General features: G+C 41.9%; 1 protein-coding gene across 1 annotated transcript in view; it reads right to left on the reverse strand.

Annotated features, from left to right (window-relative positions):
- Nucleotides 1-391: 391 nt before the first annotated feature.
- BPGM (bisphosphoglycerate mutase) overlaps nucleotides 392-22028 on the reverse strand; it is a 67013-nt gene continuing 45376 nt past the window's right edge. The window contains exon 5 of the mRNA XM_073319502.2: nucleotides 392-406. The gene's annotated coding sequence lies outside the window, so the exon portion shown is untranslated. The remainder of the gene's footprint in view (nucleotides 407-22028) is intronic.

The raw sequence follows: 22028 nt of genomic DNA on the forward strand, positions 1-22028 counted from the left end.
CAGATGAGAATATATTCTAGTATGTTTTCAAGGAGAGTTCAGCACACAGAGGGTCAGTAGGATCAAGACTAGTAAACTTATTATAGGCCTGGATTGTGAACCTTGTAGTCAGGCAGGTAAGCAGTTACTCACAAGTAGTCGTCCCACTGGCACCAATGGAACTGTTTTTGTGCTCACCAGTGTCAGTAAGGGGTACAGAGTGAAGACACATAAGGGAGCAGAATTAAGATGCTGTCAAGACTGACCTTTGTGATTAAAATCTCTTGCATCAACTCAAATATATCTGGAGCTATTCAGTCACCAGTAACCACAGATCCTGCTCTTAATATGAAATAGGAGTTTTGCTATTCACCTCATTGGGAGCAGGATTGGACCCTTTATTGTCCGGTGTATCTTGTTAGATGGACTGCAAAGAAAAGGCCGTTTTAATGCTGACAGAGTCCATATATTTTACAGTTACAAGTACATCAATGAAAATCATAATGCACACATTTCCTGTAGTCAATTTTATTTACTTAAAGTGGTTTGAGCTTAGGAAATAAGAAACCCCCACTTAAAAGCATAACAAATAGATATTTCTTGGTGGTTTGCTTAGTTTTGTTGTACAGCTGAGATCTAGACACTGGTCAAATGATTCTTCATGGGTATTGGTCATAGACCTTTCCATCTTACTTTAATTTCCTGTTACATTTTCAAATTCAAACTAAAAATGTGTCTGTCCTGAGAATTTCCTTTGGGCTTTGGGCTTGTTGCACTTTAATCAGAAATTCATGTGCACATTTTCTGGAAGATAATTATGTGGATTCTGAGGTTTTTTCCAAGTCATTTGGATTGCAGTTTTCGTACCAATCATTCTAGAAAAACATATCACTTTGGAGAGAGATTACCTTTCCACTGATCCCAGCTCTAGTAGGATCCACCTGAGGTTGCTCTAGGTGGGAAAACGTTTAGTAATGCATATGACTTTGATGAGAAAAAAATAAGAACCTGATTCTCCTCTCACTTGCATTGGTTTTACGATGATGCAATTCCATTGATTTCATGGAATTACTCCTACTTTACAGCAGTTAAAGTTAAAGGTAAGTCTTAGTGGATGACACCATCTGTTTTTTGTTTGCTTCCATGTGTATTACATGTAGGCAGCAGCTCTTCAACTAAGTAACAGTTTTTAGTCAGGGAGTCTCACTCAAAGGAAAAAAAACACTACTAGGAATAAGCGAAAGGACTGCATCACCACTAAAACATTTCTCCAGATCTAAACTACCTACTGGTCCAGTTCAACAAAACTGGTACAACTATCTGCAACAGCATCAATTGGGGACTCACAAATCTGATCATGTTACAAGACTTTTGCTAAAATAATCCTGAGGCATACAGCAGTGCTGGAAGTTCTCAGATGGGGCTAGTGCAAATGGTCTTGCTAGTTCCGTTTAACTGAATTCTTAACCAGTTACTTGAAGAAATGTCTGTGGTCATCTGTAAGGTGATCAGATGTCCCAATTTTATAGGGACAGTCCCGATTTTTGGGCCTTTTTCTTATATAGGCTCCTATTACCCCCCACCCCGTCCTGATTTTTCACACTTGCTGTCTGGTCATCTGTGATGCATTTCTACTAGATGCTCTGTAAATCACCAGTAAAGTCTGCTGAGCCTTAATCCTCCTGACTGATTTGCTTCTTATGTAATATGCCTTGTGATCAAGGCAAGGCAGGATACACGTGCACTAAACACATGAGGAATTCTTTATGGTGGCTGGCTGCTGGGGTAGAGCCTTCTTTCTGTGGCTTACAGACTCCGAACACTGTTTGTTGCATTGTTACCACAAAGGGTATGTCCAAATCCTAGCCCAAATTAAGCAATCAGGGAAAGGATTGTTGGCTACAGATAATCATGCAAAACAAAACACACACAAAAAAACAGTACTTGGTGCCAGAGCATTACAAGAAGTTGCAGAAGGGCTGTCTCATTGGAGCTCATTGCAAGAGCAGGTCCTAAATTACTGCACCATTAAGATAAGAGATTTGAATAAACTGGAAAGTAGAGTTAAGATCCCCACCCCCCGCCCCATTCTGTTGTATACACCATAATAGCATCTCAGTAACCAATCACACATGCAGCCATACAAAAGTATATGTTCACCTATAGTAAAGCACAGTAGTTAATTTGTATGATATGTGCATGGCATTTTGCATATGCAATTGATACAGATTGTCAGCATGTGATAACACTATAAATACAGGTGTAAAACGTTGCAGTGGGTATCTTAACTGATATTTCTGTGCAGTGAATGACCTTGTTTTAACATTGAAATCTTCATAGTCTACAAAATGTCAGTAATAAGTGTGCAAAACTAGTTGAAACAGAGAAAGGATTAGAGTAGAGACAGGTGTTGCACGCTGAAAACCTCAGTTTACTACTCATAGCACCATTACTGGACTCAGATTACAGGACAGAATTTTAAAATTATTTCATTTATCCCCCAGGGTGTCCAGTTCTCATCCATTAGTCCATCCCTTTAACTGCTCATCTCTTTGTAAGACAATTTGTTAATGGGCGAAGGTTACATTTTTAAAAGGTTGTCACTAGTGCAGTCTGTAAAATGAACAGGAAGGGCCCAAGCCTGTTCCTCTGACCTCAAAGGCAGTTCTGCCATTTACTTCAGTCAGAGCAGAATTGAGCCCCCAAATAACGTGATGCAGACAAGACAAAAAAAAAATACAAGAGGGTATATGTGAAGGGGTCCCACTTACCACAGGTGTGCCTCCTTGTGGCTGGGTCTAAGAATTGGATCTCACCCCATCCCATCAGTTGCTCAGGCTGAGGCCCCACCTACCCCCGATGACTCAGGATGCTCCCCCTTAGTGACTTTGCCCTTCAGCCAGGTCACTATATAGTCTTCCCCTTTCAGGGGAACAAAAAAGCCAAAATCACATGGGACAAGCTGATCATATGCCATCTCAGGCAGTCTTTTGTTCCAAATCTAGGTCCAGCACCACTTTCCCTATGGCTGGTAGGGGAACCTGGGTTGGCCACTCCAGGGACCCTAGAACTAGCAATGTAGTCTACTCAGTCTCAGACCCTAATGCTGTTTCCCTGGGCATTTCCTACTCCACCTCTCTATCTCCCTGCCTACGTCTTGGCTTGCCCACAGAGCTTCCTCCACTCTCCATGGGTACTTCACCCCTCTTATCAAATTCCCTCCTCTTCTTCTAGGCTTCCTTCTTGTCCCTAGGCAACTCCCTTTCCCTCTAGGGCAGGGGTGAGCAAACTTTTTGGCCCTAGGGGCCACATCAGGGTATGGAAATTGTCTGGTGGGCCATGAATGCTCACGAAATTGGGGGTTGGGGTGCAGGAGGGGATGAGAACTTCAGGTGGGGGTGCGGATTCTGGGGTGGGTCTGGGGATGAGAGATTGGGGGTACAGGAGGGTGCCCTGGGCTGGCATCAAGGGTGGGAAAGAGATCAGGGCTGGGGCAAGGAATTGGGTCATAGGAGGGGGTCAGGGGTGTAGGCTCCAGGCAGCACTTACCTCAAGCAGCTCCCAGAAATAGCGTCATGTTCTCCCTCTGGCTCCTATGCGGAGGCACAGCCAAGTGACTCTGTGCACTGCCCCGTCCACAGGCACTGCCCCTGCAGCTGCCATTGGCCACGGTTGCCTGCCAATGGGAACTGTAGGGGCAATGTGCGGAGCCCCCTGGCTGCCCCAATGCATAGGAGGCAAAGGGACCGCATGCTGCTGCTTCCCGGAGCCGCACGGAGCCCCAGCATGAGTGGAGCAGGGCAAGCCCTGGACCCTGCTCTCTGGCCGGAGCTTGAGGGACAGATTAAAATGTCTGGAGGGCCGGATACAGCCCGTGGGCCAGTTTGCCCACCCGTGCTCTAGACAGTGACTGCAGACCTCCTCCCTATGGCCCCCTGCTACTCTTACTTCTAGCACTGTAGTCCTATCTTAGCTTCTCCCCTCCACCCCCTCACGGTTTTATCTCCCATTAGGCCCTATCAATCCCTGGTTCTCTCCAGGTGCAGCATATAAGCTTAATTGGCATATTAACTCACTCTGGGCTTGTGTGGGATAGACACCCCATCACAGCATCCAAGTGCTGAATCCTATATTTCTTACTCAGCCAGAACCTATTTGGACGTCAGTGGAAGTGTAATATCCACTAGGATTTGGATGTTGGCCACTTGAGCTACAGAACGATGGAACCTCGTACCAGCCCCTCACTCCTGCCACCTCTGAGTGTCGCTGTGGAGCATAGCAGCCACATTTGGATACCTAATTAAGTGGCATGGATTTTTTTTATTATTATTATAAACCATAATTTTCCAGCAGCTCCTACAGAAGTCAGTGTGCTCAACCCTCGAAAAATCAGGCCATTTGAGCCTAGTTTTAGGCACCTATTTTTAAAAATCTTGGCATTGGGATACCAACATAAAACCCCAATTGTTAAGCTCCGTAAAACTGAAGTATAGAATGCCCACATAAAACCCCTAGATAGTACCGATGTATTTAATACACCTCCAAACATATTTCTGTAACTGACTTTCCCTCTGGATTAACTAAAACCGGCTCATCTTTGTTCTTGCCCTGGATCCTGAAAGTATTATCAAATAACATTCACTCAAAGCATGGCAGTTTGAGAGACACAATTCACTATGGGTCTGATCCTCTGAGGTGCTGAGCACCCTCAAGTCTCACCAGGATTAGAGACCTGAGCACCTTGGCAGGACAGGGCTATGAAAATAATTCATTACACAGCATGGATCAAATCTGTGTGCGACAGCACCATGTAGCATTTCCCCATTACAAGTCGATGGGTTCTGCTGCTAAAGTATGGGAACTATTTTGTGTGCCAAGTGCCTATTTAGTGCTATTTGTGATAAATTTTACAGGAGTACCAGAAAAACAAAATGAAGACATTAAAATTGAGAAGGAAAAGGAGGAGGGGTTACTCAGTGTCAAACTTTTGCCTGATTAGCTTATTCTTTCCACAGATACTTCCTGGAAAAAGCTTATTTAATAAGGGCCGTAGACGGGAACCTAGGCTCTAAAAAAAAAAAAAAAAAAAACCAAGGAATCTGAGATTCACACCATAATATACAGCAAAGGTGTTACAGATAATACTTCTCTGATGAAAAACGAACAGGAAGGATCAGGTATGTTTTTAATTTCTTATCTATTCGATTCAGTTTCTGCTCTACTGAATTATTAGCTATTTAATAGAAATGCTTTGTAAAATCTAGCAGATCATGTTCAGACTAAAGTTGTTCCATATGCATAAAACACTTCAGGATAGACTTGATCTCATTTAGGACAAAGCAAGTCCAAGTAACTGCTGACTAAATAAAATTTGCAGTGAAGTCAAAATCAGGCCCTTGGATTTGAGCTTTGAGTGCAGATGGGAAGGTAGGAGTAGCTGGAAAAGCAAACAGGAGGGTGGAAGATAAATTGCTGTAAGGGGAGTTTGCTTTATCTGTAAAAGCTTCTGTTAGCTGTTTTTCTGTCTTCAACTCCCTTAGAGCATACTATAAGTTACACTTGTTAGCACATCATGTATGCCAAATTGTTGCAAGTTGCAATACTCTGCCATGTAAACCAGCTCACTGGTCTACTTGTACTTTGTGTGTAATTTACATGGCTGCTGAATTTGGCCTGGAGACTTACATGGAAGGAGCACCTGTTAATACCGGCTCTGAACTTGGCACATACATTTTTAGATTAGAGGTTGGCTATGAATGTTGGATCAGCAGCAAGACCATAGTTAAGGATGAGTCAGGGTTTTCAGTTTCACAGAGTAAAAATTATGTTCTAATTCTTTTAGAAACAAGAACCTGAACTATAGAGGTTATAGGTTTGAAGAAGCTCTACATTGTTATACATTTGTTTTATACCATTGACTTCTATTTTTAAGCCTAAATATTAGGGCTATCAAGTGATTAAAAAAGTAATCACGGTTTAACAATAGAATACCATTTATTTAAATATTTTGGATGTTTTCTACATTTTCAAATATATTTTATTGTGTGTTGTAATTGAAATCAAAGTGTACAGTGATCACTTTATTTTTTACTACAGATATTTGCACTGTAAAACAAAACACGTATTTTTCAATTCACCTCATATAAGTACTGTAGTGCAATCATGAAAGTTGAATTTACAAATGTAGAATTATGTACAAAAAACCCTGCATTCAAAAATAAAACCGTGTAAAACTTTAGAGCCTACAAGTCCACTCAGTCCTACTTCTTGGTCAGCCAATCACTCAAACAAACAAGGTTGGTTACAATTTGTAGGAGATAATGCTGCCTGCCTCTTGTTTACAATCTCACTTTCAGATGACAACAGACATTCATATGGTACTGTTGAAGCTGGCATTGCAAGATATTTACGTGCCAGAGGCACTAAAGATTCATGTCCTTTCATGCATCAACCACCATTCCAGAGGACATGCTTCCATCCTGATGACTGGTTCTGCTTGATAACGATCCAAGGCAGTGCAGACTGACGCATGTTCATTTTCATCATCAGAGTCAGATGCCACCAGCAGAAGGTTGATTTTCTTTTTTGCTGGTTCAGGTTCTGTAGTTTCTGCATTGGAGTGTTGCTCTTTTAAGACTTCTAAAAGCATGCTCCACACCTTGTCCCTCAGAATTTGGAAGGCACTGCAGATTCTTAAACCTTGGATCGAGTGCTGTAGCTATTTTTAGAAATCTCATCAGTACCTTCTTTGCGTTTTGTCAAATCTGCAGTGAAAGTGTTCTTAAAATGAACACGTGCTGGGTCATCATCAGAGACTGCTGTAATATGAAATATATGGCAGAATGCGGGTAAAATAGAGCAGGAGACATACAGCTCTCCCCCCAAAGTAGTACAGTCACAAATTTAATTAACAAATTTTTTTTTTTAAACAAGCATCATCAGCATGGAAGCATGTCCTCTGGAATGGCAGCCGAAGCACGAATGGCCACACGAACGTTTAGCAAATCTAGCACGTAAATACCTTGCAATGCTGGCTACAAAAGTGCCATGCAAATGCCTGTTCTCACTTTCAAGTGACATTGTAAATAAGAAGCAGGCAGCAGTATCTCCTGTCAATGTAAACAATCTTGTTTGTCTTAGCAATTAGCAGACTAAGTAGGACTGAGTGGACTTGTAGGCAGTAAAGTTTTACACTGTTTTGTTTTTGAGTGCAGTTATGTAACCAAAAAAAATCTGCATATGTAAATTACACTTTCACAATAAAGAAATTGCACTTCAGTACTTGTATGAGGTGAATTGAAAAATACTATTTCTTTTGTTTACAAATATATGCACTGAAAAATGATAATCAAAAACATAAAGTGAGCACTGTGCACTTTGTATTCTGTGTTGTAATTGAAATCAATATTGAAAATGTAGAAAAACATCCAAAAATATTTAATAAATTTCAGTTGGTATTCTATTGTTATACGTGCGATTAAGATTTGAGTTAATGATGTGCATTAACTGCGATTAATTGACAGCCCTAATAAATATGTCACAAAACAGGTCAGAATATAGATTTGGCTCCATGGTATCCCTTTTTCGGAATCTGTGACAATTTGGGGAATTTATGTACAATTTATGAATTCTGGTTGATCTTAGGAAATTGTTCTATCATTGTATGTGAAATTCACCATTTGCTGTCATGGTAAACTCTTCCAGACTTGGTGCAAGGGTGGGTCATTAGACCTTTAATGGTCACCTATTCAGATAGAAGCACCTTGGGATAATCATAGAATATCAGGGTTGGAAGGAACCTCAGGAGGTCATCTAGTGCAACCTCCTGCTCAAAGCAGGAGCTATCCCCAACTAAATGGGATCGTTAAGCTTAGGAAAACCAGTTCAACCAAGTTTGTCTGAAGAGGCTGGAGTTTAGAGAGCGGGCGGAAAATCCTGATACAGGAGAATGAAAACATCACATGTTAAGCCTGGGTCTTAAAAGCCACAGAGCCTGAGAGAACTCTGAACAGACTCACAGAAAGCTTAAGTAGGAGTGCACAACTTGCTTTCATAGTGTAGGAGACCAGTTTAACTGTGGGACCAGCCAAGGAAGAAGGAAACTGGTTGCCCAGGGGAGATAGAGACTAGACAATTCAGAGGGGAAGCTATGTGTGGGGGGTAGGGGGAATCATGGATTTGCACCTATACTGATGAGTGCTCAAGAGCGGGGAGGAAACTGAGGCAGGGAAAGGTTAGTTATGCTTATTATTGTCCAGATCAGTATATTTCTTGTGCTAGCTAAAGTAAAGAGAGATTGGGTTTTGAGAACCCTTACAAAGCCTGCAAGTCTATTTGCTTTTCAACTCTCATGTCCATGAAGAGGTAACAGTAAACCTAGAGTGCTGATGAGATTGCAGCACTGGAAAAGGGTGTGGTTAAGCCACTGGGAAATCTAGCAGCTCAACATTGGTCCTGGAGGCCCACGGTTGCTGTGCCATATGGTCCGTATTTCCATGAAGGAGTAACGCACAGAGCCCATGTCTAAGTCAAGGAAATGAGCCAGAAAGTCCCCACAGAGAGTTAGGGCTGCACCCTACCCAGATCGAGAAGCTTGAGAGCACAAGTCCATCGGCTCGGAACCCAAACAGCAGCCTGGTGAGCGTCCCGCAGAGGGAGCTTCACCAGGGCTGAGTGACAGTTTATTTGCAAACATGCAATAGGGAGTTGGGCTGACCTTCAGAGGTACTAATTCTCATTGAAATCAATGGCAGTTATTAGGCACCCCCACCAGGACTGCCAAAATTGCATTTCAAAAATATATGACAGGGGAGTATCTCTCAGGGGGGAAGTGACAGAGGGGGAAGTGCTTTGGGGTGCTCTTAGTCCATCTGACACCAGGACCCAGAAACCTGCTCAGCTGGCCTCTGCTCCTTCCCACTGGGCAGGAGCTCCAGCCCTTTGCCCCAGCTCCCTGTGCAGCCCAGGCTCCATCAGCTGTAGGAAGGGCCCTCCTGCATCCCCGAAAGCCCTGCCTCCTAGGGGGGACAGGGGAACCACTAAGAACTTCAAGGAATGAAGCAACAAATGAACTCCGGCTGCTTTATCCTTCAAGATGTGTAGAGCTACCTGCAAAAGGGGAAGCAGTATGTAAAGGAGGGGATATCAGATAAAACACAGCCATGTGGATTTACAGTAGTAAGGGACAGGCAATTTTTTTTAAAAATAAGGGACATTCTTATCATACAGAACTAATGCCCAAATACCCTTGAGGAGCTGAGCCCCGTAACCAAATTTCATCCCCTAATGAGTTCTGTATGTGTTAAAAATGAGCTCCAGTGTGTATTTGGTGTTGTTATGCATATGGGGCTGGGGGGAGGGGGGTGCAAGAGATATGAAAGATGCCTGACATGTTCTGTAACTGCTGCGATGCCATGAAATTGTAAGGGAGAAAATAGATGTTATTTGAATAGGTGGTGATCTAAGGACTTCTGTTCAATTATTCATGGTTTAGGAGAGAGATCAAAACACTATAAGCTGTTTGGGGATTTAAGGAAGATATTGTTCTTTTTATTATGAAATTTAACAGGGCAGAAGAAATTCCAAAGATAGATATCAACTTCACACTGTCCCTCTGCCAACATTGGTTAAAATTCGCTTGTAAGAGATGCCGTTGTTAGAATTGAAATAACTTGTAAAACAACAAGACCACTGATTTTATTCAGAACATATTTTGTTTCTGAATAACTTGATTATTGGAGGTTTTGTGTTTCCCTTTTAATAACGTACTGAAAAGTAGTAATTGGTGACACCATGTTTTTCCTGATCACACCATAATTTCTTGTGTATATTTTTATAATAAACAGTATATTTTAAATTATAACCATGTATCCAGCTAAAGGGAATAACCTTGGCCTGCCACACATTTGACAGACAAATCACCATTATTTGTCACTCTAGCCACCAGTCAAGCACCTGCAACTCTAACTGAACAAGAACGTAGCTTCCCCTTTGTGCAGCCAGTAGGACCACCACCAGGACCGCTTCTCAGACACCACGCATACCTAGAGGCTAAGATTTAGTCACAGGTATTTTGTTAAGAGTCATGGACAGGTCATGCTCAATAAATAAAAATTCATGGCCCGCAATCTGCCCATGGCTCTTACTCCATCCCAACTAAATCTCTACTTCTGGAGCCAACTGCTCTGCCGGCCCTGGAGTAAGCGGCACCAACCCCTGCAGAAGTCATGGAGGTCACAGAAAGTCAAATAAATCCACGAGCTCCATAAGAGAAATCACAGCCTTAAGCATACCTAAGGCGAGGCATTGGCTAGCAGGGGCAGCTGCAGCTGGAGCTATCAGGACACTGCATTCCTTACACAATTTACACTCACAGATAGGCTTATTGTAGGTGTGGTGGTCCCATGATATTAGAGATACAAGGTGGGTGTGGTCATATCTTCGATTGGACCAACTTCTGTTGGTGAGAGAGACAAGTTTTCGAGCTATACAGAGACCTGAAGAAAAACTTTGTGTAGCTCAAAAGCTTGTGTCTCAAAGATATTACCTCACAATGTATCCTATTAGTTAAGACATTACATTTAGACCTTTTATCTTACTGACACCATTTTGAACCTCTTTAGTGTTACTTCCTTATAAAGGGAGGACCATTTATTTCTCCCCAAAGAGATGTTCCAGGTTGTCCTATATATTTTGTAATTAAGGGTTTGTTTGAAAAGATTAATGATGAAATTACTACTTTTCCCATTTCATACTTTGCCAGTACTTCTCTCAGTCACTATTCTTTACATAATCAGCTTATTAAAATGATCATTTGTAGCCTATATTCTTCATGTCTCACACCTCTTAAAACTTCAAAAGTTGTCATGATCTCTTGGAATATTTCAAAGCAGTTGATAAGGACTATTGTCTTATTGACCAAAATTTTCCTTCATCTCCTTTTGAAATGTGAACATTTCAGAGAGAGAAAATTGCATTTATAATGGACCCCTATGAGTTACACTTGTATTTTCTCCCTCAAAAGTTCTGCTCAGAGAACTGTTCCTCACCTAAACCGTGTTTTCCTGCGCTGTATTCTATGGCTTCTATATCTTTCTGCACACATGCTGTACTGTTCTGTTTTTGCTGCATGTGGAGAGTTTCTACAGTCGCTTTATGTTCCTCTTTTTGGGTTTGTGATATCATTATGATATTCTAACTTTTCTTCCCCTGCAAGTGAATTCTCATGGGAAAAAAAATAGATAAAATGTTTCTAATTAAATTTGTACATAATGCCAACATGTTGTGTACTTTTAGAAATAATTAACCGTTCACATGTTTATCCATTATGAACATTTTATTGATTTAAAAATAATTGGTGCTGAACATTGTTTGATAAATGAGCATTTTGTTTAAGGGGGACTAGCAAACAACTTGTTTCTGATGTAGTCGAGAAAAGTGGTCATCTTTTAGACCCTTCCATGGTGCAGTTTCTGCCCTTTTAATCTGATCCAGAGGAGAAGATAATTAGACAGCTCCTTTTCACTGCATACAAGGAAATGGTTTTTGAGTTGACCAGTCACAAAGTGTGTTAGCCCCCTTGTGGGCATGGCACCAGTCCAGCACGTAAATGGGACTTCACTACTTTATAGTGCCTTCAACTTATAAGTTATTTACTCCGTCCTAGGGTTGCAAAAAAGAGCAAAGGATCAATTGTACTGACAGCATACTCTGCTCGAATAAGGTCCAGCTGTGCTGCTTTGGGTTTGTACTGTGGCAAGTTACACCATTTCTTTTTAAAGCATCATTACTTGTTCCTCTATTCAAAAAAAAAAAAAAAAAAAAAAGCAGCACATGGAGAAAAAAAGGAAATCACAAAAGTACAGCTCCTTTTCACGTGTATTGTGCATACACTTCTTACAAATTGGAGAGGACTTTCTGAATATTTACCTTTTATTTTTAAAAAGTGGAAATTGTAGATGAGTCCCTATTCTGTTTCCTGTAGCAAAAAGATGCCATTTACAAATTTTAGCCAAATTTATCTATTTTTGAGAGTTTTTTTTTTAAATAATCTGAAACATAGGTTTTCATTACTATTTTTGATTCTCATGACACAAACTTTTCCTCCAAAATAGAAGGGTATATATATTAGGGCTGTTTTTTTTATTAAATCGCAGTTAACTCACGCAATTAACTCAAAAAAATTAATGATTAATCACACTGCTAAACAATAGAATACCAATTGAAATTAAATATTTTGGATGTTTTTCTACATTTTCAAATATATCTATTTCAGTTACAAACAGAATACAAAGAGTACAGTGCTCACTTTATATTTATTTCTGATTACAAATATTTGCACTGTAAAAAACAAAATAAATAGTACTTGTATGAGGTGAATTAAAAAATACTCAAATGCAATCTCTTAATCATGAAAGTGCAACTTACAAATGTAGGGGGTTTTGTTGTTGTATTCAACATAACTGCACTCAAAAAGAATGTAAAACTTTGGAGCCTTCAAACCCACTCAGTCCTACTTCTTGTTCAGTCAATTGCTAAGACAAAAGTTTATTTACATTTATGGGAGATAATGCTGCCCACTTCTTAATTACAGTGTCACTTGAAAGTGAGAACAGGCAGCCTCATGGTACTGTTGTAGCTGGCGTTGCAAGATATCTGCATGCCAGATGCGCTAAAGAGATTCGTATGCCTCTTCATGCTTCGGCCATCGTTCCAGAGGACATGCTTCCATGCTGATGATGCTCGTTAAAAAATAATGAGCTAATTAAATTTGTGACTGAACTCCTTGGGGTAGAATTGTAGGTCTTCTGCTCCGTTTTACCTGCATTCTGCCATATATTTTATGTTATAGCATCATAGTCGGATGATGACCCAGCACATGTTCGTTTTAAGAATACTTTCACTACAAATTTGACAAATGCAAAGAAGATACCAATGTGAAATTCCTAAAGATAGCTACAGCACTCAACCCAAAAATCTGCCTTCAAAAATCTGAGAGGGATGAGGCGTGGAGCATGCTTTCAGAAGTCTTAAAAGACCAACACTCAGATGTGGAAACTACAGACCCCAAACCACCAAAAATGAAAATCAACCTTCAGCTGGAGGCATTGACTCAGATGATTAAAATGAACATGCGTCGGTCCACACTGCTTTGGATTGTTATCAAGCAGAACCAGTCATCAGCATGGACACATGTCCTCTGGAATGGTGGTTGAAGCATCAAGGGACATATGAATCTTTAGCACATCTGACATGTAAATATCTTGCCATGCTGGCTATAACAGTGCTATGCAAACACCTGTTCTCACTTTCAGGTGACACTGTTCTTAAGAAGCGAGCAGCATTATCTTCTGCAAATGTAAACAAACTTGATTGGCTAAACAAGACATAGGACTGAGTGGACTTGTAGGCTCCGAAGTTTTACATTGCACTCAAAAACAAAACAGGGGTTTTTTTGTACATAGTTCTACATTTCTAAGTTCAACTTTCATGATAAAAAGATTGCACTACAGAACTTGTATTAGGTGAATTGAAAAATACTATTTCTTTTGGTTTTTACAGTGCAAATATTTGTAATCAAAAATATAAAGAGCACTGTACACTTGGTATTCTGTATTGGAATTGAAATCAATATTTGAAAATGTAGAAAACCATCCAAAAATATTTAAATAAATGGTATATTATTGTTTAACACTGCAATTAGTTGCACCATTAATCTTTTTAATCGCATGATTAATTGCTATTAATTTTTAATCGCTTGACAGCCCTAGTATATTAATGTTGATTTGAACAATATTGCTGCAGTTTATTTAGTGTTGCATAATAAAACCTCAATATTGTTTATTATATTTTGTGACATGTATATCCAATATAGAGCCATAAAACACATTTCTGTCTTCCACAGTCTGAAGAACTGCTTTTCATATACCATACCTAGAAACATGCCTCCAAGAGTACCTCTGACTTCAAAAAGGAAAAAATTTCACACCAAAAATATCTCAAAATATAGAGCGGGGTGGGGAGAAAGAGTGAGACACATGAACAACCTAAAGGGAATTAGGTGCAGTTATAGAAAGTTAAAGCGGTAGCTAAGTATTTCTTCATACTTGGGATACCTGGCAGAGACTACTTGAAGCTTTTGTAGAGAAGTTTGGATATAGTTTTTTTTATGCAAACTCCCAATTTAAATGATCTGGAATGTTTTCAGTTTCTACTTTGATTGGAATTAAGGAGGGGGAGATGTGATTCCGTAAAGATAAAAATATGAGCCACAGGGCTATAGTGTCATTCTCACTCTCTCTCTGGCCCAGTGAATATTTAAGTATTTGTACACAATGGAACAGCTCCAACATGAGAGATTGGGTGAGCACTACTCCCGAATACCCCCCATCCCAGTGGTTAGGACAATCATCTTGGAGGTGAAGAGACCCAACTTCTGGTCCCTGCTCTGTAGCAGGCACAGTGAGGATTTGACCCCAGGTCTCCCACATCCTGGGTGAGTGCTCTGACTTCTGGGTTAAAGGTTGTAAGGGATGGACACACTTAAGCACCCAACTCCAGGAGAGGGTTCACAGCTCTGACTGCTGAGTGGGGAAGAGGTGTTTTCCTCCAGCCAGGAGGAAACTCCCTTTGAGGGACAAGGCTTAGGCCATGCCCCTCTCCAACATTTCCTATTGGCTAGTTTAGATAGCTCCCAGCATCAATGTACTGGCTTCTATAAATCCTTTTGTAGGCATTTAACTCTCCCCACATCCATTGTATAGGGAACCTGGGCACCTAACTCAAGATTGTTAATTCCAGTAGGCGGCAGGTCACTTAAGTCCCCTTTGTGAATCCTACCCTATGTCATTTGCCCAGGGTCACATAGGACATGAGCGGTGGAGCAAGAAATTAAACCCACATCTCCCAAGCCCCAGGCAAACATCCTAACCACTACAGCATCCTTCCACTCATTGGTGAGAAGTTCTTTCGAAAATCTGGCCATCATACCAGAAGAGCTGCTGTATACAGAGCACTTTTGAAGATCTATAAAGAAGTCACAGAAGCCTATGTCCTAGGAGACCATTTCAATAAAGCGTACATTCCAGCTAATTCATTGTGGGAAATCCCTAATATTTTTAAAGCATTTCCTTTCTGAATAATTTGAGGGTCTACCCCTTCAGAATTATTGATTCTGACATTTGTTTATGGAGAGAGAAACTTGCCTGACTGATTTGCATTAAATTTTAGTTCCGCAGAACATAATACAGTATATTAAACAGAAACAATGCCCATTTAGAATGCAAGTATGTATAATTTGTATGTTCTTTTCAGCCAAAAAATGCAAACTTTGCCACCAGCACATGTTCCTTATTATTTTAGTTGATCAGCACAGAACTCCAACAAGCTAAGAAAAATAGGGTGACCAGATATCCCGATTTTGTAGGGACAGTCCTGTGCGTGTTTGTATATATGTATATCTTCTTACTATATGTTCCATTCAATGCATCCAATTAAGTGGGCTGTAGACTACAAAAGCTTATGCTCTAATAAATTTGTTAGTTTCTAAGGTGCCACAAGTACTCCTGTTCTTTTACTGCATTATAGACAACTATAATTTACCCCCTGTACAAACTGATGTCATTAGCACCATATTAGGCCACATCTGATATCAACTGGCCATTTTGATAATCAAGGTGAAATGTAGGGAGGGATTGGCAACACAAAATCCACTTTCCTAGATAGGAGCAGGCCACACTGAAGTCATAGAAGGTAAAACAGCAAACCTGTGACCTTCTATTAGATTGTTGTTACTAAATCAATGACAATGTGTGCGTGCCTGGTTTGTCATTGATATTTAGCTTCTGGCCAAGAGGTAGTCTGTCTCTCTCTCTCAGATCTTAAGCAGCCTCTGTATCAGTTGCCTGTGGGATGGATTTATAGCTTCATGAAGGATAAAGAAGATTCCTGGCTTCCAGGTGATGAAATCATTTGAGCCAGAGCTAATCATGTGACATAAGAATCACTGGATATGAAATTTCCAGTACCAGAAGAAAGTAGCAAGTCTCCATGTGAAAGATTCTCCTAAAGCTTTGGTCTAGTGAAATAAAGACTGTGAAAGTCTCCATAAGACAGATTTTATGTTTCTGTAGTTTTCTGACATAAGTTCAGTGTTAACAGTTATTCTAACAAACTGCATAATAGTATATTTCACTACAGCTGGAATTTCTCTTCTTGCATACACCTGAAAAGTGTTCCTCTCACACGTATGCACTGAAACCCATCAAGTTCACTCAAAACCCTATGAACTGAAACTCATGAATTTCACAACACACTAATAAGCAGAAGGTTTCAGATGGGTATATTTAACCCAGAGACAATATTGTTTTGCATTTACTGCAGAGGACTGGGAATCAGATTTCCTCAGTTCTGTTTCCACCAACCTCTGCTAGAGGCTCACATTCACCTTGAACAAGTCCCCAGAAGCCAAAAAAACCCCACACCCCAAAAAGCCACCACTACCACCTACACGTATGCATCATTAGATGATGCCTCATTTTTGAAGTGCCCAACCTGAGATGTATTGGACCGAATTTCAGAGGTGCCAAGTACCTGCAGCTCCCACTGACTTCAGTTGGAGCTGTGGGTGCTTAGTGTCTCTGAAAGTTAGGCCCCAAATGTCTCAGGATAGGTACCCAAACCCCAATTATATATACACCTCTGCTGTCTGTGCAGTCCCTCCTCTAGTGCAACAATTATTTTGTCCCATCCTTTCCTACAACAAGCAGAGTTAGCTGAGTATCATTGACAAGTGTCTTCTTCCAACATGGAAACTTCTCAGCACCTGTTCTCCAGCTCTAGCTTAACAGTCCCCACCCCGTAATGGAATGCTAAACCATACTATACTGTTCAGCCACTAGGTGGCAATGTGTGTAAAAATCTTATTTAAGCAAATAAATAGCAGGTAGCAGATCAAAGCCTGCTCCTGTGAATGCTTCCTGCAAAGTGCTGAGTCATACTTGCCTTCAACAGGATCAAATAAATCTGCTGCTGGGCTCACACTCCAAGGCTACCCCACAACACCTGCAGTTTTATTTAATTCCACCCACTCACACTCAAGGGACCCTGCCTTGACTGTTGACCCTGGATAAACGTAATTTCAAACCATCCAACCTTCCAGAAAATGGTACAAAGACATTGCTTCTGTAATATTTATCTGTCTTTGACTTGTGAAGTTGGCAGTACATTTGGAAAGAGGCTACATGCTGCGCGGTAATTATTTAGGTCTTTCTTACAAATCCATTTATTCAACCTCAGAATCTAAGTCACCTTCATGTGACTTGTGACATTACAGAGCGTTGTTACCTACCAGAACACAAACGGTGCCTTTGTGGGGGAGGCTGGAACATAAGCTCCTCTTCCAACATACACAGGAGAGTGTAAAATTATGCCATTAGTTTGCTGAGTGATCTAATCATAAAGCTTTTGCTCCCCCTGTTGTTCAGTTGTATTTCTGCAAGGCAATATGTGGTTGCAAAGTTCGAGAACCAAATATGCTAAACCACAGTATCAATTCCGGTAACAGTGGTCTCAGTATTTTTAAGGACTATGTGCTAGACCTTCCACCTAGCATACCCACTCCTACCCCAGCACGGATGCTGCAACCTGCCAAGAGCACACAATGGAGCAGAGAGAACCACAAATTAGAATAGCAGTGGCCTCTGAACCTTAACTACAGCGCTGCTTAAGGGGCACCATAAAAGCTGTTGGAGCATGACAAACATCTGTCAGGCAAGCATGCTTTGTTTAACTGCTTCCATTTTACAGTTTATATTTCATGCATATAAATACAAGCCTGTTCAATAAGGTTGTCCAGCAGCCGCAGAGGATGGAGGTTGTTTTAAATCAGGGGTTGTCAAACTTCATTGCACCGTGACCCTCTTCTGACAACAAAAATTGCTACACGACCCCAGGAGGGGACGGAAGCCTGAAACTTGCTGCCCTGGGGGGCGGGAAATAAAGCCACAACCCAAACCCAAGCCCTGTCCCCTGGGCGAAGGGACCAAAGCCAAAGGGCTTCAGCCCCATGCAGGGGGCCTGTAACCTGAGCCCCACCAGCTAGAGCTGAAGCCCTCAGACTAATCTAACACCAACCCCATTAAAAAGTGCTCGCGACCCACTTTGGGGTCGCAACCCACAGTTTGAGAACCACCATTTTAAATGAATAGCCTTTATTTTATTAAAACAAAAGCATATCCATTTTAGCACTAATAGGAATCTCAGCATTGTCTAGACTGTAAACTCTTCCAGGCAGGGTCTGGGTGCTACCCTGTATTGCATAGCACCTGGCACAATGGAGCCCCATGCTTGGCTGGCCCTTAGGCACTACCGTAACAAACATGATTAAGTCATTTCTCTGCTGTTCTGCTTGCTCCTGTGACTGGCGGGGATTTCTAAGGTAGCAATAAAGTACTGCCTGGCAGTGTGATTGTTGCCCCACAAAACAATTTAAACCTAGAGGTTTGCACTCACTAGGGCTCATGCTTCTTCCCTAGGAGTGGAATCTCACCTGGTGTGTATCGGATCCTCTGGGCAGCAGTTTGTTTTCTCCCAGTGCCAGAGAGGTGGGGAAACAAATGACCCAAGCTCAGCTGATGGCAGGACGGCTCTGGGGAAAGCAAGCGAGCATAGTGAGTGCCAGGCTCTGAGACCCTCACTCAGTTTCAAAGCCTGGACTCCAGCCTGAGGTGAGACTGTCTATGCTGCTATTTTTAGCCCCACAAGCCAATTGGCCGAGGCTTTGAGACTCAAGATTACAACTGCAGTCTAGACATACCCTCGGTAACCTGCAGGCTGGGTTAGTGCAGTGCACTCTCCTTTGTCATACTAGAACATAGTGGCCACCCCCTTGGGCCAGAGGTCACTCTGTACCATGCTGCCTCTGTTTCCCTCTCCTCAGCCCTTTAAAAGCCTCACGGTTCAAAGATGGTTCAGACAGCCAACATATAGGGTCCCACTTATTTAGTCCTCCGATGCATACTGGACCTCTAGGACACAAGCAGTTCAGGGTTTCTCTCCTGATATAACCCAAAAAACCCCACAAATTTACAGTCTTCATCCAGCTGGCTTTTAGTCTCTCCCTGGCTTTCCTGCCAGGAGAGCTCTCTCATGCTTCTTCAACTCCCCCCAAACTCAGGGCCCTACAGACACCTTCTTACCCCTTGTAGCAGCAGCTACAGTTTCCTACGCTCCCCCCACCACGCTGTCCTGCTCTTTTTATCCTGGGAGCACCTGATTCAACCCAGGTGTGGCTCATCCTGTAATCAGGGCAGGTTTAGCCCCAGGCTTTCCAGTTTATGGGATTAGCCATCCTATTACAGATACCCCACAGCCAGAGGGTCCTATATGCCATTACTCTGTAGCCTCTCTACAGTTCTCTAGCAGCATAAGTTAGCCAGGGAATATTCCTAGACAGTGTACAGGTGGCATAATGGCTGTTTCACAAAGCAAAAGACAGCCTGTCATAAATATAAAGGGAAGGGTAAACCCCTTTGAAATCCCTCCTGGCCAGGGGAAAGCTCCTCTCACCTGTAAAGGGTTAAGAAGCTAAAGGTAACCTCGCTGGCACCTGACCAAAATGACCAATGAGGAGACAAGATACTTTCAAAAGCTGGGAGGAGGGAGAGAAACAAAGGTTTTGTGTGTCTGTCTGTAGTCGTCTTGGCCAGGGACAGAACAGGAATGGAGCCTTAGAACTTTTAGTAAGTAATCTAGCTAGGTATGTGTTAGATTATGATTTCTTTAAATGGCTGAGAAAAGAATTGTGCTGAATAGAATAACTATTTCTGTCTGTGTATCTTTTTTGTAACTTAAGGTTTTGCCTAGAGGGGTTCTCTATGTTTTTGAATCTAATTACCCTGTAAGATATCTACCATCCTGATTTTACAGGGGGGATTTCTTTATTTCTATTTACTTCTATTTTTTATTAAAAGTCTTCTTGTAAAACACTGAATGCTTTTTCATTGTTCTCAGATCCAAGGGTTTGGGTCTGTGGTCACCTATGCAAATTGGTGAGGCTTTTTATCCAACATTTCCCAGGAAAGGGGGAGTGCAAGTGTTGGGAGGATTGTTCATTGTTCTTAAGATCCAAGGGTCTGGGTCTGTAGTCACCTAGGCGAATTGGTGAGGCTTTTTACCAAACCTTGTCCAGGAAGTAGGGTGCAAGGTTTTGGGAAGTATTTTGGGGGGAAGGACGCGTCCAAACAGCTCTTCCCCAGTAACCAGTATTAGTTTGGTGGTGGTAGCGGCCATTCCAAGGATAACGGGGGTAATATTTTGTACCTTGGGGAAGTTTTGACCTAAGCTGGTAAAGATAAGCTTAGGAGGTTTTTCATGCAGGTCCCCACATCTGTACCCTAGAGTTCAGAGTGGGGGAGGAACCTTGACATGGTGGCACAGTGGTGGGATTAACCTGAAATCATTTTGAGATCCAGTTGAGATTTTTTGAACTAGAAATACAGATTTTAAAAAGGAATTTTTAGGAAGTCCAGAAGGCAGCTTTGAAACTGAAAGCAGCTTGGTTTCTCTCTGCTTTGTGGCCAAGCAGAGACAAAAGGGGATTATCTTGTGAATTGCAGGTTTCATTTGCCTGGAGGCAGGGTACTTAACTCCTGCAGGGAAATTCACAGTCTTCCAACCCAGAGGTTTGTTTTTTTTTTCTTTTCTTCCTAAAAGTAAATAGGGGGTGTGTGCTCTACCCATTTGCCTGGAGACAAAAGTGGCAGGGTTTTTTTTAGGATTTTGATTTTTTTTTTGTTTTACAAGGAGCACAGGTTTGAAAAGAAATTTTTTTTTTCTTTGGGCTGGGTAAGCAGGTTTCCAAGTAGTTGGAGGTTTTTTGCTTTAATTTGGGCCCAGAGCAGAGACAAGGGAATTGTCTTTTTCTGTAGGCTGACAATCACTATCAGAGAATAGGTATTCTATTCCAGCACAGCAAAATTTTACAGCCAAGTTTTGTTTGTTTATTTCTAAACCTCGGGTGTAAAGTTAGTTAAAAACAGAGAGGTTAGAATGACCAAATCCTCAGCTCGACTACAGCTGGAATTAGCCAAATTTCAGGCTGAGGAAAAACAAAGGGAACATGAAAGACAGATAGAACTCATGCGGCTGGAGAAGGAGGTACAGGAGGCTGCCCACAAGAGGGAAATGGAGGCGAGGAAGCATGTGGAGGAGATGGAGAGAATAAAGGCCCAGCAGAACATACCAACAAACCCTAACAATCCTTCTCCAGGTACCACTTCCCATCCCAGAAAGTTCCCCACCTACAAGGCAGGTGATGATACCGAGGCCTTCTTAGAAAACTTCGAAAGGGCCTGCCTTGGGTACAACATCTCTACTGACCAATACATGGTAGAGCTGAGGCCGCAGCTCAGTGGACCCTTAGCTGAGGTGGCAGCTGAAATGCCTAGAGAACACATGAACAAGTATGAACTGTTTAAATCCAAGGCGAGAGTCAGAATGGGGATAACACCCGAGCAGTCTCGTCGGAGGTTCCGAGCCCTAAGGTGGAAACCAGACATGTCATTTACCCGACATGCCTACCACATTGTGAAACATTGGGATGCCTGGATATCAGGAGCAAGTGTTGAATCTCCAGTAAATTTGCCCTTCCTAATGCAAATGGAACAATTCTTAGAGGGTGTTCCTGAGGAAATAGAAAGATACATCCTAGATGGGAAACCCAAAACTGTAATCGAGGCAGGAGAGATTGGAGCCAGATGGGTGGAGGTGGCAGAGAAGAAGAAAACTGGTCGCAGTTGGAGCGGAGACCAGAAGGGACCACCCCAGACCACACCCTATTACCGGGGGCCGCCCAAAGCCCCACCTACCTCCCAAAGAACCCTCCAGACCCCTTATCGTCCCACCACCCCGTTCTCCAGCAACCCTCCTCGTCCCAGTGACCCGTCAGCTGGACGATGTTTTAAGTGTAACGAGCTGGGGCATGTAAAGGCCAACTGCCCCAAGAACCCCAACAGATTACAGTTCATTGCACCGGAATCACACCAGAGGTC

The sequence above is a fragment of the Lepidochelys kempii genome, chromosome 1, assembly GCF_965140285.1.
Source record: "Lepidochelys kempii isolate rLepKem1 chromosome 1, rLepKem1.hap1, whole genome shotgun sequence".
Classification (NCBI taxonomy): domain Eukaryota; kingdom Metazoa; phylum Chordata; order Testudines; family Cheloniidae; genus Lepidochelys; species Lepidochelys kempii.